General features: G+C 48.2%; 1 protein-coding gene across 3 annotated transcripts in view; it reads right to left on the bottom strand.

Moving 5' to 3' along the window:
* The window catches only part of FBXO41 (F-box protein 41), a 74445-nt gene extending 52425 nt beyond the window's left edge, over positions 1-22020 (bottom strand). For 2 of the 3 annotated variants that reach the window (XR_013990463.1, XM_081020776.1), the window contains exon 1: positions 21420-22020. The gene's annotated coding sequence lies outside the window, so the exon portion shown is untranslated. Of the gene's footprint in view, positions 1-1000; positions 1408-21419 lie in introns of those variants that run through there. The other variant, XM_081020777.1, reaches the window with a different exon arrangement.
* Between the last annotated feature and the right edge of the window lie 3137 nt (positions 22021-25157).

The raw sequence follows: 25157 nt of genomic DNA, 5'->3' as shown, positions 1-25157 counted from the left end.
TGATATAGTGACAACAGAACCAGAATGGAGGGGGCAGCTAGTTGAGACGTCTCTCGAGAGCGTGGGGAACACCCCCCCTCTCACCAAGGACTCAGAGGTCCAAACGTATCAGAGAGCAAAGGAGTCAGAGGGAGGGAGGAACTTCCCATTGGCGCTGAAAAAGATAGCGGAAGCTGGAAGGAGGATTAGACGAGCCAGTTGCCCTCCTTGTGGAGAGCTGCGTATTTGTGTTCGCAACATGATGCTATAATAAAAGGACTAGAAATCTGTCAACTGCTTGCTAATTCTTATCTATGAAGTTACCGAAGGGAGGGGAGGACTCTCCATGCCTGACAGTGGTGGATCTTGGGAAGATCAGGGGAGTCTGCTGGATGAGAGCCATGGTAGGGTTGTCATATGTCAGGAATTTCCCTGACGTAGCCAGGATTCGCCCATCAGATACAGTGTCTGGGCAGAAATTGCTGAAATGTCTGGAAAAATCCGGATGTATGGCAACCCGTGTCGGAAGTGTAGATTTTGGCGGATTCCCCCCGGATTGTCGCTTTTTGAAATACAGCAACCCTAGCCAATGGCCCACCTAGACCAGCAGTCTCTTCTCCCTGTGGCCCACAGAGGAAAACCGTCAAACACGGCCTGAGAACATGAGAAACACTCTCCTGCTCTGCGGTTCCCTGTTACTCTTTACCTTCTTAGTCTTATTTTATCCTGTCTCTATCTCTTCTATTGAAATACTTTATTGTCACTTGTACTGAAGGAATGGGTTTCCCAGACCCAAAACTGACTGTGCAGGCAGTTTGAAACTGCACCAAAATCCCTATTTTTCCTTAGCTAAAATGCTTTAACTTGAGCTCTTGAGCCGAAACCCAGCTGTATAAACAAGTGCTTAGAGCCCTCTCCTTTATCAGTTTGTGACGGCAAGGATGGCCTTGACTGTACCAGTAGAACAGGGAAGACACGTCTGTGCCTTATCTTATATCCTGACCACAAAAGACGCACAGACCTAGTCTGGGAACAGCGCCAGAGGGTGTTCTTGGAGATGGTGACCTCTTGCTCCAAGATAAGAGTAGGAACAGGAAGATCCTTTTATGGTCAGAAGAACAGAAAGGAATATCCTTTTATGGTCAGGAGTGCAGGAAGGAAATCCCTTTTATGGTTAAGAGTGCCAGAGCAGGAACATCTGTGATGTCAACCTGCGTGTACAAGCTGACGTGGCTGGATTCCTGGGGAAGGGGGGAGAGGGTGCCTGGAGGATATATATACTGCATGTAATCTCTCATTTCTTTGGACTTGCTGTGGACACACCACGCAGGTGCCTTTCTGCTGTTCCGGAGAGCAGAAATAAAGAACTCTTTCTCTGGACCAACCCTCGGTGTCATTTGACTTCCTTCCTCCTGTCCAGGAGCAACGCAGAGCCCACCAATCGGTAAAGTCTAATAAGGCTACAGTACAACTTGTTACAGTGAGATTACAGGAGCACCCCTCACTCAGCTTAGTCTGAATTCCCCTTGTTTACTGACGCACACCCACCAAACCCGAAAGTCAGTTGCCCTGTTGTTATCTTTTCATTCAGCAGCCTAACAGCCCAGGATAGAAGCTGTTCTTTACCCTGTTGGTGCAACTAATCATGCTTCTATATCTTCTGCCCAAGGGCAGGAGATCAAGAAAGTGCCGGCCAGGGTGTGAATCATCCCTGAGAATTTTCCTCACTCTCCTGAGGCAACGTTCTTCCGCTATTTCATCCAGTGGATTCACGGGACAGCCCATAATATATTGTGCTGTATTCACCACCCTCTGTAGGCACTTCCTATCAGATGATGTCAAACCAGCGTCCCCCACCATGATGCAGTATGAAAGGACACCTTCTATTGTGGACCGGTAGAAGGAGATCATCACACAAGAACCAACTGCACTAACTGTCTCTCTGTTTCCAACTGCCTTCCAACTTCTTTTCCAACTGCCTTTCCCAACCCACTAAAACCAACCAACTACCCACACCCAAACCTTGGGCCAAGCCCTTTTATAAACAGGTAGGCTCCGCCTCCGGCTTTCCTATTGGTCTACATATGAACCCTTTCTCTCCCCCTGTACAGACATTTTCAAACGAACGGGCAAACGCCACAGCCTCCGACAGCAATGGCAGGGCGTATCCCTCCTGACTAGTAGGCATCAATAGCCTTCTCTCCTTCCACGTATGTGTCTAATTCTCTTTGAAGCCATCTAGGTTTCTCGGCCTCTTGTGGGAGGGAGTTCCGTAGAGTAACTCTGGAACTGGCCAACTGGACAAATCTGGAAGATTCTTTCCCTCTCCCTTTCTGGTCTTCCCAATCTTCCGTTCAGTTCCTGTGAATTACTTTTAAGACCTTACGAACATTCGCCTGCGTCCTAGTGCAAATTTCTCCTAATCTACACGTTTTCGTATGCCGATTTGCCTAACCTTCACATTTCCACCATGCTTTCTCCATGTATAACACGCATTATACGACGTTTCCACAAATGCATGCAATGTGAGAATGCTTTCCCCTAACATTTTTGGTTGGAGAGCAGTGTTACAAAATTCAGGGAAGTGCTCTTTTGAAAGAATGCCTGCGTTGTTAGTTTGCATATCGCTTCCCAATGTGAGAATGAGGCAGGTCCCTCTGAATACCATGAACTGAAGCAAATTTCTCCTCCATCCTTAACTGGGGAAAAGCAGAAGGGAAAGAGCTCCCTGCTTAAAACCACAATGCAATTACGGCAAAGCCAACGCAGTAAACAGAAGAGCCTGCCTCTCTCAAGTCGCATACAGTGAGGCCAGATCTTCTCCCTGTTGCTGTCAAAGTAAGCAGGATTATCAGCGCTGACCTGTGAGCTGAGGAACCTGACGGGAATGGCAAAGAGGCGAGGGATGAGGGAAGGATGCCAAGTGAAAGCTGCAAGCCCTTTCCTTCCCAGAACTCAGACAGCTGAGCTGGCCTCCGTCGCAAGGTAAGCATGTCAAGCATACAGCGCAGATCAATCATTATTCATGCCTCTTCATTTTTCAATATCCCTGAAAACAGCAGCCAAGCTCCGCTGGAAATAAGAAGAACCGGCAGGGTCAGGCCAATGGCCTAGGGGACCCGTGTACCTATGGGACCGCCTCTCCTGGTATGCCCCACGGAGGACCTTAAGGTCCACAAATAACAACACTTTGGAGGTCCCGAGCCTCAAGGAGGTTAGATTGGTTTCAACTAGGGCCAGGGCCTTTTCAGTACTGGCCCCGACTTGGTAGAACGCTCTGTCATAAGAGACTAGGGCCCTGCGGAATTTGACATCTTTACGCAGGGCCTGCAAGACAGAGCTGTTCCTCCTGGCCTTTGGTTTGGACTCAGTCTAACACTTCTGTTTCCCTCCCCTTATGGTCTTGATTTACCAGCTACTTTAAAACGGGGCTGCATTTTAAATTGCATTTTAACCTGTATTTTAAATTGGTTCCCCCCCTCTCTTTCCCCCCTTTGTTTTTACTGTGATTTTATTAGTGTTAGCCGCCCTGAGCCCGGCTCTGGTCGGGGAGGGCGGGGTATAAATTATTATTATTATTATTATTATTATTATTATTATTATTATTATTATTTAGTCCAGCATCCTGTTCTCACTGTGGCTGCCCAGATGCCCATGATGTCAGGAAAAAAGCACAAGAGCATCTCTCCCTTCCTGGGGTTTCCAGCAGCTGGAACTGAGAAGCATTGTGGAGGCAGAGCAGAATCACCCTAGCTAGTAGCCATCAATAGCCCCCATGAATTTGTCTAGGTGGCCATCTTGTAGCAGTGAGTTCCGTAGTATCTTCCTTGTATCTGTCCCGAATCTTCCAACATTCAGGAATCCTGTTGCAGGAATCCTCTTGCAGTCTGAGCTTCAGCCCCACAGTGCAATGGAGTCCCCCTGTCTTACCGCCTGCCCCCCAAGGCTCAGCCTAGCCCTGAGTGGTGGGATGGAGTGCAATTCATCATGACCGGGGCAACAAACTGCCGGTCCCTGTTCTGCCCATAGCTCTCCTGTTGACAGGCCCCGGATCAATGAAAACCAGGGATCAGCAAACTTTTTCAGCAGGGGGCCGGTCCACTGTCCCTCAGACCTTGTGGGGGGCCGGACTATATTTTTTTGGGTGGTGGTGGGGAAATGAACGAATTCCTATGCCCCACAAATAACCCAGAGATGCATTTTAAATAAAAGAACACATTGTACTCATGTAAAAACACGCTGATTCCTGGACCATCCGTGGGCCGGATTGAGAAGGCGATTGGGCCGGATCCAGCCCCTGGGCCTTAGTTTGCCTACCCATGATGAAAACCATTTGCATTTCATTCCTCTCTCTATCTTGCAAGGTGGATTGAAGCAAAAACTTGGCTTTATTTTAAAAATTCCGCCCTTGTTTCCCTTAGTTTATCCACAACCAAGTCAGGTTTTCAAACTGGCTTCCTGAAATATGCCGTTCGCAGGTTTGCTTTCCTTTACAAAAAGAAAAGAAAAAACAGGCAACGCTGTCACCCGCTATTTCAATACTTAATCACTGTTTTAATCATGCTACAAGATCTTCCCACCCACTTAAGGAAACCGCAAAGCTTTGAGCCATTGATGCTTAAAGAAGCGATGGACTGCAAAAGGTCTGTTATAAATTAAGTGATCTGTTTATTGGACTTTAAAAAGAACAGCTCCATTTTAGGGCTGAAAATAACCCATAAAACCCCAAGGAAAGGCAAGAAAAATTCCAGCTACCAATATTACACCCATCAGGATATAACCAGCAAGTCCTGCAGTATAGCTTATATAATTGAATGCAAAAAAAAAATAAAAAAAAAAAATCAGGATGTTGTATCCTGTAGTCAGGTAAAACCACAACCAACCCACACATGTGTTGCAGAGACCAAGGGTGGGTGGTTTTGACAAAATCTGGAGCAACACTTTAATTCTGGGTGCTGCAACTTGTTGGCTGCGTCAGCAAGAGTTACAGAGATGCCAAGAGATCCAACAATGTTAGCAAAAAGAGTGAATTCCTGGGTAAAACGTGCCTGACAAAAACACAGCGTGTGACCTCAGCCGGGAGGGCAGTACGAGCATAAGGACACAAGAAGACCCGCTGGATCAGGACAGTGGTCCATCTAGTCTAGTATCCTGTCTTACAGTGGCCAACCAGATGCCTGTTGAAGACCAGCAAGCAGGATTCGAACACAAGACCATCCTGTGGTTTCCAGGAACTGGTCTTGAGAAGCACTGTGGATAGTATCCAAACCAACCCCTGTGTGGCAAAGAGAACATCAACAATGTCTAGGCAACACGATGACCATATACGTACGTAATAGACAATCTTTATAGAAGCTTGCTTTATATGTTTCTCAAAAATATTGTTAGTAGCAGTGACTACATTATTACATGAGCACTGTTCAACAGCATTTGGTATTTCCATTTACATACATTCATTCGAAATAAGATGGGGTATATACTCTTTCTCATTTCTGTTTGTATTATAGTTTATAATTTTTGTAAAGTGATATGTGCATGCAGGTCACCGTCTGTAAAATTTTATTTTCAGTTTATGAAGCAATTCTATATCCTCCCACCACGCTGACGAAGAATTCTACGAAACAGTAGTCAATATCCGGAGTCACCGTTCAGTGTTGGACATCATATTTGCTGAAAACACAAAGCTTCGCAGCCTGTCTTTCATCGTACAAAGTCTGGTACCTCGCTTCATTTAAAGTCTTTGAGACTAAAGAATTCATTTTGAACTTTTTATGGTTTGAAGGAATTCTATAAAGATTGTCTATTACATATGTATATGGTCATCGTGTTGCCTAGACGTTGTTGACGCTCCCACTGTGGAGGCAGAACATAGACATGGCTAGTAGCCATCAACAGCCCTCTCTTCCTCCATGAATTTGTCTATTCCTCTTTTAAAGCCACCCAAGTTGGTACCATCACTGCTTCCAGTGGCAGGGAGTTCCGTACTTTAACTGTGCGCTGCCTGATGAATAACTTCCTGATAGCTGTCCTGACTCTCCTGGCACTCAGCGTCCTTGAATGTCTGTGAGATCTAATGTTGCAACTTTCCTTCCTTGGAGGTTTTTTTAATAATAATAATAATAATAATAAATTTTTATTTATACCCCGCCCTTCCCAGTTCAGAAAACTGGGCTCAGGGCACCTAACAACAAATTTAAAACAATTAATTGATGCAACAAAAAACAGCATAAAATACAGTGTAAAACATGAATAACAATAAATTCAGAATTCAAAAATCAATTTAGGGAGAAAATCCATCCAATAAACATTAGATGATCACCAGGGCTAGCTGGCTGAATTGGTCCTACTTGGGCCAGCAAGGAGACCAGGGGAGAATTAGCTGTGGGATCCCAGAGCGGGTAATCTTCATAAAAAGGGGAGAGGGAAGGGAGGAAGGGGAATAAAAGATCAGGCTAAGTTCAAGTTGAAAGCCAGGCGGAATAGCTCTGTCTTACAGGCCCTGCGGAAGGTGGTTAAATCCTGCAGGGTCCTGGTCTCATGGGACAGAGCATGCCACCAGGTCGGAGCCATCACTGGTGGAGGATAATCTGACTTCCTTAGGGCCCGGGACCTCTAAACTATGATTAAAAACTCTGTTTTTAAGCAGAGGTTAGATGGCCGTCTGTCATTGATGCTTTAGCTGAGATTCCTGCATTGCAGGCCATTGAACTAGATAACCGTTGGGGTCCCTTCCAAGTCTACAATTCTATGGGGGAGAAAAACTTTTGTTCCTCCACCTCCTCTACATAGTGCACAATTTTACACACCTCTATCGAGCCTTCCCCCACCAACTGCCTTTCCCCAAGGTAGGGATGTGTATTCATTTTAGTATTACGGAGGAGTATGTATATCCTTGATTCTCCACTTATTGGAGAGGGAAAGGTGTGTAGGATTGGGGCAGAATCAATCCTTCTGGCTGCTAATCACCATGCGGAGCCTTCCAAAAAAAACCAAAGCGCTCAAAATACTTCACTTCTTCCCATTTGCAGCAACCATTAGTTCCGCTAATGTGCATTTCTGCGTTCAAAACGTGGCCTGGGAGCTACTTCTCAGACCGCAAACCCCAAAGGCCTTCTGCAAACAAACCTTTAACCGGTCTCCAAGCTAAAACACGAGCAGGGAAGATGGGCTTCTCCAGCAAGGGAACTCATCAAGGAATAATAATGATCTGTTAACATCCAAACTATGGATTCCCTTGGCTGCTTTTCTATTATATCGGGTTGGTGACCTCAGGCCTGTGGACAAACTGTGTCCCCACCCCCGGACCCCTCTACCGGGCCTTTGGGGCTATCACAGCCCTCACTGCCCCTGCCCCAGACCCTACTCCTGTCCTGGCTGGAAAAACCCACAAAATGCAGAAGTGGCTCTGGCTTACCTGGAGGATAGAGGTGTGTTCTGTAGGTATAAAGCTTTCAGAATAAACATTTCCTTGCACCACGCCGAATTGTCTACCAATAAGAAATACATTGGAAAACACAGCTAGGATTGGCCTTGGTATCACTGGAGCTCTCGCTCTCATTTTGAAAAGGTATTGATCCATATTCCGCAAATAATAAAAATTTAGATGCTATACTACACTGCACTGAAATGTTTAAATGTTTCTTTGATTGTCCTTGAATCTCCCCACCACAGTTTCTGCCCTCTCCTGCCCCACCACGCCCTTTGAGAACCACTGGTCTGGGTCAGAGCTTTCCAAACTTTTCATGTTGGCAACGGGCTTTTTAGACGGGCATCATTTTGCGACGCAGTAATTCAGTTTTACTAGCAAACCAGAGGTTTGAACCGGCCCCTTTCCAGTCCTGGGAAGAGTGCAGGTTTGTGCAACAAACCTACATACACACTCAGGGTTGAACGAAGGCGTCGTGACACCCAGGACGAGGCGTCACTATGTACAGCGCATGTGCGGCGTCACTATGTACGATGCATGTGCCGTACGTAGTGACACCGCACATGCGCTATACATAGCAGTTTACCACTGGCGCCAGGATCCTCTGCAGCCGCGAACGGAGGACCCTCCACATGCGGCGATGGCGCAATAGCTGCTCGCGCCGCCCTAAGCCCCCATGGGTTCCTTCTTGTCACCCTCACAGACATGGCACCCGAGGCGCACTGCTCTCCACCCCCGTGTTGCGACGCCACTGTACACACTGCTGCCGACACACTAACGTGTCACAACACACAGTTTGGAAAGCTCTTGTCTAGGTCAATGTTGTATGTAGCAGCCCAGCACAGTGGGTCCTCTGATTTCCCTTGGATTACAGTCAACCTAGCCAAGAGAATGGGTGGTCTTCCGAGAGATGGAAGGATCTCAGGGTTGTGGGTTCGAGCCCCACAATGGGCAAAAGATTCCTGCATTGCAGAGAATTGGACTATAAGGCCCTTGTGGTCCCTTCCAACTTGACAGTTCTTTGATTCTATGATTTGGCCCTGGGTACGGGGTTCCTAACCACTGTTATCAAACCTTGGAAGTCCCAGGGATGCGGATGTTTGGCTGATATAAGCTAAACTTGCTTTCTGCTGTTCCAGAAGGTGGGACCCGAATCAATGGATTCAAACAGTGGTTTTTTCTGGGGGGATGCAGGGGTACACGTACCCCTAAACATTTTGTGAATCTAACAGGAGAAGAAGCTAAAAAAAATTAAAATTGTTAGTTTCTTCTGTAGAATGCTACCCCCGATGGCAGCCTCATTTCCTGTCATGGTGTTTCCTGGGTCTCAGAGGGAAGCGGGTGTTTAATATGTGAAGCAGGAGTTGGAATCTAGCACGGTGATTGGTCAGTTTCATTGTTACCACCTCCGATGGCGGCTTCCTTTCCTTTTCCAGTGTTTCCTGAGTCTCAGACGGAAGCAAGCGTTTAATATGTGAAGTAGTGTGGAATGTGGATGTGTGGTGTTTTTACTGATGAAAATCTGTCCTCATTGAGGAGCAGTATTTTAATATGAGTGTTGTTGTTGTTTAGTCATTTAGTCCTGTCTTCCACTGCCTTCCACAGTTTGGTCAAACTCATGCTGGTATCTTTGAGAACACTGTCCCACCATCTCGTCCTCTGTCATCCCCTTCTCCTTGTGCCCTCCATCTTCCCCAACATCAGGGTCTTTTCCAAGGAGTCTTCTCTTCTCATGAGGTGGCCAAAGTCTTGGAGCCTCAGCTTCACGATTTGTCCTTCCAGTGAGCACTCAGGGCTGATTTCCTTCAGAATGGATTGGTTTGATCTTCTTGCAGTCCATGGGACTCTCAAGAGTCTTCTCCAGCACCATAATTCAAAAGCATCAATTCTTTGGCGATCAGCCTTCTTTATGGTCCAGCTCTCACTTCCATAGGAAAATGACTATTTGAAAGGACAACATCTAGCGACGGACACCGACAGCAAGCAGAGGAATCGGGAAGATGTTAGCGCACACAACCTCATGCCAGTGTGGAAGCTACTGTGAGCTGTCAGCTGTGTAATATGAGGTAATGCATGTTCTTTGTACTTTTGTCCATTTACTGTATTTATTTTCCCTGTTTGAACTATAAAATGGTGATTTCCTTGAGTCAACATTAGAGTACTCCTAAACATTTTTGTTTAGGGTGGCGCTGTGGGTTAAACCACAGAGCCTAGGGCTTGCCAATCAGAAGGTTGGCGGTTCGAATCCCCGTGACGGGGTGAGCTCCTGTTGCTCGGTCCCAGCTTCTGCCAACCTAGCAATTCGAAAGCACGTCAAAGTGCAAGTAGATAAATAGGTATTGCTCCGGCAGGAAAGTAAACAGCATTTCCATGCACTTCTCTGGTTTGCCAGAAGCGGCTTAGTCATGCTAGTCACATGACCCGGAAGCTGTACGCTGGCTCCCTCAGCCTGTAAAGTGAGATGAGCACCGCAACACCAGAGTCGGCCATGACTGGACCTAATGGTCAGGGGTCCTTTTACCTTTACTAAACATTTTTTGAGGGGGGGGGGAGCACCGGATTCAAATAACAAGGAAGGAGATTCTGACTCAACATCAGGAAGGATTTTGGGAAGTTAAGAGCCTCGGAAGCACTGGACTGAGGGCAGTGTCTGCAGTTCCAAGCGCCTGGAAGGGTGCAAAATTGAGAGGACCCATAAAAGAGACGATCGATTTGGAGATGCCGAATTTTCTTCTTATAAAGGATGCCATATTATGAAAGGTTATCAAAGTCTGCCCTTGTGTGATGGAGACCCGTTTGCTAGATGGGCTTCTGCCAAGGAATCTTTAGCTGTGATTCCTGCACTGCGGGTGCCCTAGATCAGCAGTTCTCAACCTGTGGGCCCCCAGATGTTGTTGGACTACAACTTCCATCATCCCTGAGTTCTGGCCTTGCTAGCTAGGGGTGATGGGAGTTGTAGTTCAACAACATCTGGAGACCCACAGGTTGGGAAACGCTGCCCTAGATGATCCTTGCGGGGATCCTTTCAACTCGACAATTCAATGGTACTCTAAACTGACTTTAAATAAGTTGGAATTCTTGTTGTTAAATATACCAAGAAAAAAGCACACCAAGAACTCTGGCCAATGTAAGTTTCAGTAGTGGGAGTGGGCCCTACTCGCAAATCAATAGTGAATTGTAACAAAAACTAATCCATTCAAAAGTGTGTATTCTGGCAAACTCTAACAGAGATTACAAACTCAAACTCATGAGGATATGTATAACACAATAATTTGTTACAGAATTAGAGATAAGAGTTTATGAGTCGAGATAAGTTCATGTTAGTCCATAGTCAGATTCAATGTGAAGGTCTTAGTTTCAATCATTGAGCAGAAGTCAGAAGTCAATTATGGATCAGAAACCAGGACTCTGTATATTAATTCAGAGTAACTGCTCCATACAACCAGGGTTTGTCTACTGTAAAGATAAAGGTAAAGGGACCCCTGACCATTAGGTCCAGTTGTGGCTGACTCTGGGGTTGCGGCACTCATCTCGCTTTATTGGCCGAGGGAGCCGGCGTACAGCTTCCGGGTCATGTGGCCAGCATGACTAAGCCGCTTCTGGCAAACCAGAGCAGCGCACGGAAACGCCGTTTACTTTCCCGCCAGAGCGGTACCTTTTTATCTACTTGCACTTTTGATGTGTTTTCGAACTGCTAGGTGAGCAGGAGCAGGGACCGAGCAACGAGAGCTCACCCCGTCGCGGGGATTCGAACCGCCGACCTTCCGATCAGCGAGCCCTAGGCTCTGTGGTTTAACCCACAGCACCACCCGTGTCCCTACTTGTCTACTGTAGCTTCCCCCAATCTGGTGTTGGTCAGACGTTGGCGGGTCATCTGTCCGGCACCAGATTGGAGGTTTCTCTGCTCTAGAACTCATAGACATCCAAGATCTCAGGCCTCCTGGGATTCTAGGGCAGGGGTAGCCAACATGGTTCCCTACTCCGGTCGTATTTGGACTGAACCTCCCATGCCAGGTGTGGTTCTGCTGGGAGTTGTAGTTCAGCAGCGACCGGGGGGTGGGCACCACCCTGTTCTAGGAAATCACACACCCGACCTGCTGCATGCACCCCGGTCCTGAGCGATGGGGACCCAATTGCCCAGGTGTACGGAGGAAGTGCTAAATTGTTATGCCTGGAAGAAGACGACAGGTGAAGAAGGTTGTCATGGAAATGGCTGTGAACGGCACATAGAGACAAGAAAGCGGAAGGTGGGGGGGAAACCTGGGATTTTGCTCCCTGGCAAGGAAACAAGAGTCTGCCTTGATTATTCATAGAATCATCGAATTGTAGAGTTGGAAGGGACCCTAGGGTCATCTAGTCCAACCCCCTGCCAAGCAGAGTTTGGGCGGCCACCTGCCATGTAACATCCAGCTGAGATTAATGCATTCCTGGGGGTTGGTCTACATGACCCTCAGGGTCCCTTCCAACTCTTCAGTTCTGTGATTCCTGCATGGATCAGGACCTGAGAGATCACGAAGTTCTCTGGGTGACCCTGCCTCTCAGCCTAACCTACCTCACAGGGTCGTTGTGTGAGGACTGGAGAACCATGTATGCTGCCTTCACCTCCTTGGAGGAGAAGATTGAATATAAATTACTGTATTTTTTGCTCTATAAAACTCACTTTTTCTCTCCTAAAAAGTAAGGTGAAATGTGTGTGCGTCTTATGGAGCGAATGCAGGCTGTGCAGCTATCCCAGAAGCCAGAACAGCAAGAGGGATTGCTGCTTTCACTGCGCAGCGATCCCTCTTGCTGTTCTGGCTTCCGGGATTCAGAATATTTTTTTTCTTGTTTTCCTCCTCCAAAAACTAGGTGCGTCTTATGGTCTGGTGCGTCTTATAGAGCGAAAAATACGGTAGTTCTCCATTCTGACTGGTAGTTTTCTCAAGGGGCTTCTAGCAGAGAAGGGTCTCTCCTGACAAATTGACAAAATTCCTTTTCACTGAGGAAACTGGGGTCCGAATGGGCTTGGGGATCTCCTGCTGGTCTTGACCTTTAAAGCCCTTTGTGGTTTAGGGATCTCGTGTCTACGGGACCGCCTCTCCTGGTCTGCCCCGCACAGGACCTTAAGGTCCATGAATAATTACAGTTTAGAGGTCCCGGGCCCTAAGGAAGTCAGACTATCCTCCACCAGGGCCAGGGCCTTTTCAGTGATGGCTCCAACCTGGTGGAATGCTCTATCCCATGAGACCAGGGCCCTGCAGGATTTAACCTCCTTCCGTCAGGCCTGTAAGACAGAGCTATTCCACCTGGCCTTTAATCTGAATTCAGCCTGATCTTTTATTTCCCTTCTCTTCCCCCTCTCCCCTTTTATGAAGATTACCCGCTCTGAGACCCCACAGCTAATTCTCCCCTGGCCTCCTCGCTGGCCCAAGTAGGACCAATTCAGCCAGGTAGCCCTGGGGACTATCTAATGCTTATTAGATGGATTTCCCCTAAATTGATTTCTGAACTTTGAATTTTGTTATTCATGTTTTTATACTGCATTTTATGCTGCTTTTACATTATGTAAGTGTTTTAAATTTGTTGTTAGCCTCCCTGAGCTCGGTTTTTGAACCAGTAAGGGCGGGGTATAAATAAATTATTATTATTATTATTATTATTATTAATATTAATATTAGGAAATAAGAAATAAGAAATGGGAGTGCCTGATCACCTCATCTGTCTCCTGGGAAATCTCTACGTGGGACAAGAAGCTACAGTTAGAACTGGATATGGAACAACTGATTGGTTCAAAATTGGGAAAGGAGTACAACAAGGCTGTATATTGTCTCCCTGCTTATTTAACTTATATGCAGAATTCATCATGCGAAAGGCTGGGCTGGATGAATCCCAAGCCGGAATTAAGATTGCCGAAAGAAATATCAACAACCTCAGATATGCAGATGACACAACCTTGACGGCAGAAAGTGAGGAGGAATTAAAGAACCTTTTAATGAGGGTGAAAGAGGAGAGCGCAAAATATGGTCTGAAGCTCAACATCAAAAAAACGAAGATCATGGCCACTGGGCCCATCACCTCCTGGCAAATAGAAGGGGAAGAAATGGAGGCAGTGAGAGATTTTACTTTCTTGGGCTGCATGATCACTGCAGATGGTGACAGCAGTCACAAAATTAAAAGACACCTGCTCCTTGGGAGAAAGGTGATGGCAAACCTAGACAGCATCTTAAAAAGCAGAGACATCACCTTGCCAACAAAGGTCCGTATAGTTAAAGCCATGGTTTTCCCAGCAGTGATGTATGGAAGTGAGAGCTGGACCATCACGAAGGCTGATCGCTGAAGAGTTGATGCTTTTGAATTCTGGTGCTGGAGGAGACTCTTGAGAATCCCATGGACTGCAAGAAGATCAAACCTCTCCATTCTGAAGGAAATCAGCCCTGAGTGCTCACTGGAAGGACAGATCCTGAAGCTGAGGCTCCAAGACTTTGGCCACCTCATGAGAAGAGAAGACTCCCTGAAAAGACCCTGATGTTGGGAAAGATTGAGGGCACAAGGAGAAGGGGACGACAGAGGATGAGATGGTGGGACAGTGTTCTCGAAGCTACCAGCATGAGTCTGACCAAACTGCGGGAGGCAGTGGAAGACAGGAGTGCCTGGCGTGCTCTGGTCCAGGGGGTCACGAAGAGTTGGACACGACTAAACGACTAAACGACTAAACAACAACTATTATTATTATTATCAGGCGGGCACTGGGTCATCGCTGCAAACCATGCCTAGTCTGACCATCAATCCCATTGATTGCGGTGAGAGTGGCAGGATTTGTTATGCAATTTTTCTCATTGCAGCCAATGGAGCTAAAATTAAAGTAGGGGAGGGGCTGTAGCTCTCAGTGGTAGAGCGTGGGCTTTGCATGCAGCTAGTCCTGAGCGAGGTCATTCGAACCTCCGGCTAACAGGATGTCATGTAATTATATAATAATAATAATTTTTATTTATACCCCGCCCTCCCTGGCCAAAGCTGGGCTCAGGGCAGCTAACATCAATAAAATTTCAATAAAAACATAATAAAGAATAAAAAGGAAAAAAAAATTAAAATACAGGTTAAAATGCAATTTAAAATACAGCCTCATTTTAAAAGTCAAAACCATAAGGAGAGGGAAACCATAAGGGTCAGACTGAGTCCAAACCAAAGGCCAGGCGGAACAGCTCCGCCTTGCAGGCCCTGCGGAAAGATGTCAAGTCCTGCAGGGCCCTAGTCTCTTGTGACAGAGCGTTCCACCAAGTCGGGGCCAGTACTGAAAAGGCCCTGGCTGTGGAAACAGAGCTGTGGAAAGACCTCACCGTCAGCCGGAGCATAAAAACGTAACGCCAAGCTGCTGGATCAGGGCCATGGCCCATCTAGTCCAGCTTCCTGACCTCGCAGTCGCCAACCAGATGCCTGTGGGAAACTCGCAAGCAGGATTCGAACACAGGAGCAACTCTGCCCTCCTGCGGTTTCCTGCAGCTGGTATTCAGAAGCATTGCTGGCCCCAACTGTGGAGGTAGAGGTGAGCCATTGTGTCTAGTAGCCTCTGATAGCTCTCTCCTCTCCCATAAATTCATCTAATCCTCTTTTAAAGCCATCATTGCCCCTTGTGGCAGGGAGTTCCACAGTCTAACTATGCACGGTGTGAAAGACTTTCCTTCCTCTGCCCTGAATCTTCCGGCATTGAGCTTCACAAGTTCTAGACCAAAGAAACCCTGGTTGTATGGAGCAATTACTCTGAATTAATATACAGAGACTTCATAAATGTTTATTTGCATGCCAAGTGTGCCCTACATTCACGTATTTGTGATCTGACGGTTGATTTTTCAATGCTGCTGGCATGTTTGATGCCAGCATGCTCATTTGAGATGCTGAAAGATCTTTGCAAATATGTGGAGAGCTTTCTCTTTTATGAAGCCCTGATGGACGTTTGTCTTGTGTTTGCTTTAGCTGAATAATAATAATAATAATAATAATAATAATAATAATAATAATAATAATTTTATTTATACCCCACCCTTCCCAGTTCAAAAACCAGGCTCAGGGTGGCTAACAACAAATTTAAAACACTTAATTGATGCAACAGAAAACAGCATGAAATACATTATAAAATGTGAATAACAATAAATTCAGAATTCAAAAATCAATTTAGGGGGAAAATCCATCCAATAAACATTAGATGATCACCAGGGCTAGCTGGCTAAATGAGTCCTATTTGGGCCAGAGGGGGGGCCAGGGGAGAATTGGCTGTGGGATCCCAGAGCGGGTAATCTTCATAAAAAGGGAAGGAAGGGGAATAAAAGATCAGGCTAAGTTGAAGTTGAAAGCCAGGCAGAATAGCTCTGTCTTACAGGCCCTGTGGAAGGAAGTTAAATCCTGCAGGGCCCTGGTCTCATGGGACAGAGCATTCCACCAGGTCGGAGCCATCACTGAGAAGGCCCTGGCCCTGGTGGAGGATAGTCTGACTTCCTTAGGGCCCGGGACCTCTAAACTATGGTTATTCATGGACCTTAAGCTCCTCTGTGGGGCAGACCAGGAGAGGCGGTCCCGTAAATACGAGGGCCCTAACCCACAAAGGGCTTTAAAGGTCAAAACCAGCACCTTGAACCTGACCTGATACTCCACTGGCAGCCGGTGCAACTGGAAAAGCACTGGGTGAATATGCTCCCATGGCAGGGACCCCGTGAGGAGCCTCCCTGCAGCATTCTGCACCCGCTGGAATAATGGGCCCACTGGTCCTCGGTCAGAGAAAACAATTCCTTCTGGGCACCAGCAAGAGAGTTTTAGCCAGCAACACTTACTGTGGAAGATAAGAAAGAGGAGGAAGGTCTGCCTTGGCACAGAATTGTAGAGTTGTAAGGGACCCTGAGGGTCATCTAGTCCAACCCCCTGCAAGGCAGGAAACTCAGCTCAAGCATCCATGGCAGAGGGCCATCTAACCTCTGCTTAAAAACCTTCCAGGAAGGAGACTCCACCTCCCACCGAAGGAGACCTTTCCACTGTTGACGACGACAACAACAACAACAACAATTTATTATTTCTACCCCACCCATCTGGCTGGGTTTCCCCAGCCACCCCCAGCAGCTTTCAACAACTCTTACAGTCAGAAAGTTTCCCTGGTGTTTAATCAGAATCTCCTTCCTTGTAACTTGAAGCCATGGGTTCGAGTCCTACCCTCCGGAGCAGGAGAAAACAAACTTGCTCCCTCTTCCATGTGACAGCCCTGGAGATATTTGAAGATGGCTCCCATCTATCCTCTCTGTCTCCTCTTCTCCAGGCTAAACATACCTAGCTCCTTCAACCACTCCTCATAAGGCTTAGTTTCCAGACCCTTGATCATTTTGGTTGCCCTCCTCTGCACACGTTCCAGCTTACAGTATCAACATCCTTAAGCTGTGGTGCCCAGAACTGGACACAGGACTCCAGGTGTGGCCTGACCAAGGCAGAATAGAGTGGGACTATTCCTTCCCTTGATCTGGACACTAGACTTCTGTTGATGCAGCCTAGAACATCATTAGGTTTTTTTGCTGCTGCATCACACTGCTGACTCACTTTAAGCCTGTGGTCCCCTGAGACCTCTAGATCAGGTGTCAGCAAATTTACTGCGCCTCGGGCCAGTGTCTCCAGCGCCGATCGTGCGGCAGGCCAGAGGGTGGGGGAGTGCGTGCCCATACGCATGCACACACGCTATTTCCAGCGCACTTCCGGGTCGGAGGAGCACCGGAAATAGCTTGTGCATGGGCCTCCTCTGACCCGGATGTGCACCGGAAATAATGTTTGCGCATGCGCACAAGCTATTTCCAGTGCTCCTCCGACCTGGAAGTGGGCAGCCATTCAGCGCAGCGCCGGTAAGAGCGGGCGGCGGCAGGGGTTGCCGTGGGCTGGATAAACAAGTCCCTCGGGCCTTATCCAGCCCGTGGGCCTTAGTTTGGGGACCCCTGATCTAGGTCATTTTCACATGTTCTGCTAGTAAGCCATGTGACTCCCATCATATATTTCTGCATCTAGTTCTTCCTGCCTAGAATGTCTGCTCTCATTGCTGCTCCCTGCAGATATCATTCGTAAGCCCCTTTTTCTCAAAACATTTACTGGGGAGGGTGCAGGATAACTTCAGCAAGTTGGCATGATCCACAAGTATTGCTTGGTAACAGCATAATGCACAAACCTAGGGCAGACTCTCACCCAATGCCACCTGGGACTACAAGCCCCAGAGGTTAGTATGAAAAGGCGCAAATTCGCTACCAACCTCCTGCCCCAGTAATGCAAAAAAGAAAGAAAGAAAGTGAACTTGAATCGGATGCGATGGAGCACAACTCGTGACAAGACACCTTCTCATTCAATGTGTGAAATGCAGGGAAGTGTGACAAAGTGTCAGAGACACATACACACTCCTAGGTTCCCCAAAATGTGATGACATAGCATAAGACAGTGGTACGTCGGGTTAAGTACTTAATTCATTCCGGAGGTCGGTACTTAACCTGAAACTGTTCTTAACCCAAGGTACCACTTTAGCTAATAGGGCCTGCTGCTGCTGCTGCTGCCGTGCCGCCGGAGCACAATTTCTGTTCTCATCCTGAAGCAAAGTTCTTAACCCGAGGCACTATTTCTAGGTTAGCGGAGTCTGTAACCTGAAGCGTCTGTAACCCGAGGTACCACTGTATGCTATGTAGCTACTGCCCCTTGATCAGAAGAGCAAGCAAAATACAACACAGTCCCTGTCCGAAAGGGGTTACAGTCTCTTTTCAATAGGTGAAACCAGATGGAAGGGAAACCAACTTGAACCAGCTTCCTGGGATGCCACAAAAACCGCTTAACCCAGGGACCTTCCGGTAAGTGACACCTGGCAGAGATGCTGAATTTGACTGGTGCACCACATTCTGAAGTCTGCAGACGAGTGTCCAAAGTGGAACATTTATCTTGGAGAAGAGAAGACTGAAAGATGATAGGATAAAGGTAAAGGGACCCCTGACCATTAGGTCCAGTCGTGACCGACTCTGGGGTTGCGGCGCTCATCTCGCTTTACTGGCCGAGGGAGCCGGCATACAGCTTCCAGGTCATGTGGCCAGCATGACTAAGCCGCTTCTGGCGAACCAGAGCAGCGCACGGAAACGCCGTTTACCTTCCCGCCGGAGAGGTTCCTATTTATCTACTTGCACTTTGACGTGCTTTCGAACTGCTAGGTTGGCAGGAGCAGGGACAGAGCAATGGGAGCTCATCCCGTCATGGGGATTCGAACCGCCGACCTTCTGATCGGCAAGCCCTAGGCTCTGTGGTTTCACCCACAGCGCCACCCGCATCCCGTGTATTTGTTGTGATGATAGGATAGCTGTCTCCAAATATCTGAAGGGTTGTCCCGCGGAAGATGGAGCAAGCTTGTTTTCTCCTGCTCTTCCTATATATTAGGAAGAAATTTCTGATGCTAAAAGCTGTTGGAACTACCTCAGAAAGTGGAGGCCTGGACTTCCCTTCATTAGAGCTTTTTAGACAGGGGTTGCATGGCCATCTGTCTGGGGTTTGTTAGCTGTGGTTCCTGCATTACAGGGGGTTGGACTAGATGACCCCTGGAGAGCCCCTTCCCTTTCTACAATTCTACGATTCCAAAATGGTCCAGATTTCCATTTTGCCTCCAGCAATCACAGATTTGTTAGCTGAGGTCCCCCCCCTCCAAACCAACAGCAACAACAATTTATTACCTGTACCTCACCCATCTGGCTGGGTTGCCCCAGTCTCTTGGATGGCTTCCAGCAGAATATAAAACAAAACATCAAAACATTAAGAGCTTCCCTATGCAGGGCTGCCTTCAGATTTCTTCTGAAAGTTGTTTATCTCTTTGACATCTGGTGGGAGGGCATTCCACGGGGCAGCCACAACTACCAAGAAGGCCATAACAACAATTGTTTTCCTAATCGCATACCATATTAAATGTTTTTGCTTTGAAATGAGCAATTGGAGGGGATTCAAGGAGAGGGTTGTGGCTCAGATGCTGAGCAGCGAACTTGGGCATGTTATCACTCAGCCTCAGTTCCTCATCTGTAACATGGGCGCAGCAATGACATACCTTGAACATTAATGCCTTCCTTTGAAATAAGGATTTAAAAAACCCAGTCCTTGGTTCCATCCCTTCAAAACTCTAGCACGAAAATCCCGTGGGCATTGCAGAATATACCACATATTCAATGAATCTGCCTAAGAGACCTGCTTGCATGAATGAGCGCCATTTGGCAACTTCCCATTCTTTCTCCCAACACCTCACTCTTTTTGCACCAAACCACTTTCTTCGAAGTGAGCAAAATTGCCATCCAAAAGGGACGAATTCCTCACCCGCATTTCCCTTAATGTTTCCTAATGTTTCCTCATGTTTTAGAACCCAATGACTGAAAACACACATTTCCCCTTTGATGGTTTCTGCAGCCCCTTAAACAAGGGAACCCGTGATGCAGTGCAACTACGACTGAGATGGGATTTGAGAGCATTGATGCTGAAATCGGAGCTGGGCTTTCCACAGAAATCCACTACTTGGAATTCGGAAGCCGAACCGCCAAAAGGAATTCCTCCCATAGGCTTTGCACTTGCTCAACTCTAAGCCTCTGTGTGCAAGAACATGTCCCTTTTGCATACTGTACAGCACTTGGCACAAGTCAAAGATGGCACGGTGCCTTCTCCCATTCAAAATAGTGAGCTCTAGGAACCCGGGGATCTGCTTTGTCTGCCTTGCTCAGAGCCGTCCACTCTGACTGGCAGCTGCTCTCCAAGGTTTCAGGCAGGAGAGTCTCCCAGCCTCACCTGGAGGTTCCAGGGGTTGAACCCAGCCCTTCTGCATTCAAAGCAGCTGTTCTGCCAGCGAGCTACAGCCCTTTCTAGCTAGAAAACGGAGCTTTATTCTTCCTTAGCAAATTTCCTTCGGAAAACTGGTTCTCCCGTCCACGCACACACACCAGAATGCAAACATGACAAAGGTCGGTTTTGCATTAAATATCTCCCTGAGAAAAGAGATCACAGGGGGAGTTTCTGTGACCCTGCAAACCTTCCACAATATTTCTGAAAACGTATCGCCCATATTTTCTTTGCATACTTAACCACAGGGCTCTTCTTAAGCTCTCTCGCCTGGCTCATTACAGACCCCAAAGTAGTTCGCAAACCCTCTAGTTGCAATATTAATACTCAGCCATCATTCCAGTTAACCCTTGCTGGCCCGCATCCACGGCGGCTCTGATTGTGGAGCTACAACTGAGGCGGCGCATCTCCAGAAAGCAAGATCTCAACCTCCGAGCATTCATAACTGCCTTATGGATAACACTCCCGACAATCTGGATTTCATGCAACGGTTACTACGAGATACTGAGATAGCAAATTTGCACATGCAGAGTGGAGAAGAGGGAGGGAGGGAGGGAGAGGGGGGGGCTCTTTTCTTTTCTCCAGCTACATCAGATAGAGGGGAAGGGGGGGGGAGAGAGAGAGAGAAGAAAAGAAAACTGGAATAATAGAACCTCTTACGGCAGAGACTAAAGGAGTCCGTATTGAATTCTGTTTTGTGAGTCACTGTCAGCTAATTGGATGGTCTGTGCGGGGAGAGCTACACAGAAAACCTCTGCAATCCTCGCCTCTAGAATTTGCTCCTTGCTTTTCATCCTTCCATTCTGCCTGGAAAGACGCGAAAGATTTCAGGGGATGGGGGAGCAGAGATCCACACATTCGCTCCCCTCCTTATTTTTGCCTGTTCCTTCAAAGGCCACAGTGTGACATTTCCAACCTACTCCCAGTGTGGGGTGGGTGGTTTTTTTTAACCCTACACCTGGCTGGCACAGAGACCCGAGCGCTGGAAAAATTGTTCATTTTACAGGCTCCTTGATGGGGGAGAAAATAAAAAACACCCACCCACATTGAGAGGAGACGTGCGCCGCTGTGCAAGGCAAGGCAGAAGCATCCTTTCTCGCTCTTCGCCTTTTCCCAACCCAGAGAATTTTGCACATCAGCCTGACAGCATGCCCGTGGGGAGACAGAGAGAGAGCCTTACCTTCAGAGCTGGCCTGCCTGATCTCCCCGTTTTCACAGGTCCTGGAGCGAGCAGGTGATGGCAGCGGGCGCGGGAGATGGTCTGCGGAGGCTGCGCACCTGCCCAGGTGTCCTGGCCGCCCTCCTCGCACGCGGCGCCTGGATGAGGAGACGGAGCCCGGGGACGCACAGTCTCTCCTGCTTAGTCCATACCTGTGTTCTGGGTCCTGCAAAGGAGAGAGGGGGGGAGAAATCCCTTTCCTTCCCAGAGAGGGCGGTAGCAGCTCTTATCTGCTGTGCCTTTGGAAGGAGGCAGAGAGAGAGAGAGAGAAGGCGCGCCAGACCAAAAACCTCTCTCCAATTCCAAGGAGGTGGCGGTGGGGGGAGGCGGGATAGGATAATCTGACCCAACCGCCCCTTGTGGGGGGGGGGGTGGAAACCAGCGACAGCGAGCACCCTTTGTCGGGGCTGGGGAGGCCGAGAAGGCGGTGAGATGGAGAGAAAAGGAGGAGGGGATGCTTCTCCTGAGCTCAGCAGCACCCATCAGCTGACTGCAATCTCTGTGCCTCCATTTCCAAGGGAGCCACAGAGAAAAGAGAGGGGGAGTGGAAATGGGTGCGGGGGGGGGCGAGGAGGAGGAGGAAGAGGAGGAGGAGGGGAGATGCGGGAGGCCAAACTGGAAGGGTCTCTCTGGGCTGGAGGAAGGAGTTTGCAGCTGCTCAAGAGGCTGAGGGCGGGTGGGGAGGGAGGGGGGTTTGGCACGGCTCCCGGCCTCCCCGCTTCCACTCAACAAGCACCCCTAACCCCAGCTGGCTGTGCGCTGTGAAGCGGCCTCTCTGCTCCATGGCAGCCCCTCCTGCGCCGTCTGGCTGCGGGGCTGCGATGCCGGGGGGGGGCGTTGCCCTTCTGTCTAAGCCCTGTGCCAAGCGCCCATGTTTTTTGGGGGGGAGGGCAGAGAGGCAGCCGGCACAGCACCAGGGCCAGCGAGAACCTCTCCACGTTTTGCAAAACACCCCCTTTGCGTTCCTTTTCTCCCTCCCCGGAGCGAAAGGGGTGTGTGTGTGTGTTTGTGCCAGCTTGCCCACCCAGGCGCAAGGTCACTCGACGCGCACACTCGATATATTTGCGCGTGCATCGCACCGACTGCAGAATTGAGCGCCAACCCGCGCTGCAGATTTGCAGCCGAGGAATCGCCCCCCAAAAGATGCAACGATGGCTCTGCTTCTGAATACCAGTTGCTGGAAACTGCGGGCGAGGAGAGTGGCGCTTGTGCCCTCGGCTCCTTCTGGCGCGTTTCCCATACTGGGCATCTGGTTGGCCATTGTCCCTATCCACCTACGTGGCTCTTCTTAGGTTCTTAATTCAGCAGCCCGGTTCCCCGCACGACCCTCTCCAACCGTAGGGGGGTTTATAAATCCCAGCAGTATGGCGCACCGGTTAGAGTGCCGGAGTGCCTCTCAGCTTAAACTACCTCGCAGGGTTGTTGCGGGGGTTAAATGAGGAGAGGGGAGGACCACGCGTACCGCTCTGAGCTCCTTGGAGGAAAAGGTGGTATGTGGGTGTAATAAATGAGTAAATATTAGTAATAGAAAATAAAAAATATAATATATTAGGATTGCAGCACAGTACTAAAAATCCATTGACTCTCAGCAGAGAGTCAAAAGGGCAAAAGATACACGCGTAACAGCCGAGACTCAGATGATTAATATTAAATAAATAACATGGAGTTAGAATTCTGGGAGAATTGAAAAAGACCTGCTGGCACCGAAAATGTATTAATGTGGTTGTTTGGCAAGGCTCTATAGGGAGAGGGGTTTTTTGGGGGGACACCACTGAGAAGCCCCTGTCTCTTGTGGCCACCCACCAGGGTGAGGGGGAACTCTGAGCTAGGGGAAGGAGAGAAATGAGCTTCAGTTCAAATTTTGAAAACCTATCTAATTCACACTCTCTGTGTGAACTGAAACTCAGTCAGCCCTCAAAACCCACACTTCTCTGACCGAATAACCAAATGTGTGCATTGGGAAAAGCATGCCGAAAATGCGTTATAATTAAGGGGAAATTCTTGCAAGGACATGCAAGCAAGGCAAAATGGCATACAAATACCTGGATCTTAGGAACAACACACGCTGAACTGCTGGTGATTTTTCATGAGGACTTTTAACAAGATAATAAAATGCAACCCCAGGCAGAAATGTGGGGAACTGAACTCAATCCGCCCATCCCTAGTCAGAGCAGAGCCTCTATAGATGATCTCAGGTAGGTACGTTTTCTGTTTGGAGCATTGGCCTCAGCAGTGCAGAGACAAGGCTCTGCTAGCACCATGGACAGCTCTGTGAAGAGCTGAGCATAGAGGTTGCTTCAGCAGCAGGCAGCCATCCTTGGGCTGGGACTTCAGTTAGGCCCTGTAGCCCTTTCCCAGCAGCAGGCTCCTCTTTCTGCAGGAGCCTCTTCCATTTATAGGGCCCTCTTTTGGCAGTTGCGGAGTCCAACAGAGCAAAGGAGATCATGGTTCCGCTACAGCATGACATTCTCAGGCCAGAGAGCTGCTGTTACTCATGCATGAGATAGCTCAGTTGGTAAAGCATGAGCCTATTAATCTCAGGGTGGTGGGTTCGAGCCCCACATTGGACAAAAAGGTTCCTGCATTGCGGGGGGTTGGACTAGATGGCCCTTGCGATCCCTTTCAGCTGGACAATTCTATGATATTAGTATTATTGTTGTTGTTTAGTCATTTAGTCGTGTCCGATTCTTTGTGACCCCATGGACCAGAGCACACCAGGCACTCCTGTCTTCCACTGCCTCCCACAGCTTGGGAGCCTCAGCTTCAGGATCTGTCCTTCCAGTGAGCACTCAGGGCTGATTTCCTTCAGAATGGATCGGTTTGATCTTCTTGCAGTCCATGGGACTCTCAAGAGTCTCCTCCAGCACCAGAATTCAAAAGCATCAATTCTTCGGTGATCAGCCTTCTTGATGATCCAGCTCTCACTTCCATACATCACTACTGGGAAAACCATAGCTTTAACTATACGGACCTTTGTTGGCAAGGTGATGTTTCTGCTTTTTAAGATGCTGTCTAGGTTTGTCATTGCTTTTCTCCCAAGAAGCAGGCATCTTTTAATTTCATGGCTGCTGTCACCATCTGCAGTGATCATGGAGCCCAAGAAAGTAAAATCTCTCACTGCCTCAATTTCTTCCCCTTCTGTTTGCCAGGAGGTGATGGGACCAGTGGCCATAATCTTCGCTTTTTTGATGTTGAGCTTCAGACCATATTTTGCGCTCTCCTCTTTCAACCTCATTAAAAGATTAGTATTATTATTAATACATTATTATTATTATTATTATTATTATTATTATTATTATTATCATAATTTACATCAATAGCCTGCCTTTCTTCCAGGAAGCTCAAGGTGGTGTATATACTTTCCCCCTCCCCATTTTATCCTCACAACACCCCTGCGAGGTAGGTTAGGCTGAGAGGCAGCCACTGCCCCTCCTTGCAAGGTCACCCTCAGTGGGCTCCATGGCTGAGTGGGGACTTGAACCCTGCTCCCCTAGGTCCTAGTCTGAGACTCTTACCAGTAAGCCACACTCTGCCAGAGCTGGCTGAGGGGCAGAGAGTGGCAGAGAGACCAACGGCAGGAGAAGCCAGAGGTCAGTGGGCAGTGCCACATCTCCTGAAATGGAACAGCCCCCACTGCTGAGGGGGTCCTTGAGAGCATCCTTTCTTTCATTCGACACACCACCTCTCTGCTGGTTTACC

Source organism: Podarcis pityusensis, assembly GCF_964106645.2.
Source record: "Podarcis pityusensis genome assembly, chromosome: 9".
In the NCBI taxonomy this organism is placed as follows: domain Eukaryota; kingdom Metazoa; phylum Chordata; class Lepidosauria; order Squamata; family Lacertidae; genus Podarcis; species Podarcis pityusensis.
This window is presented reverse-complemented; position numbering and strand designations above follow the sequence as displayed.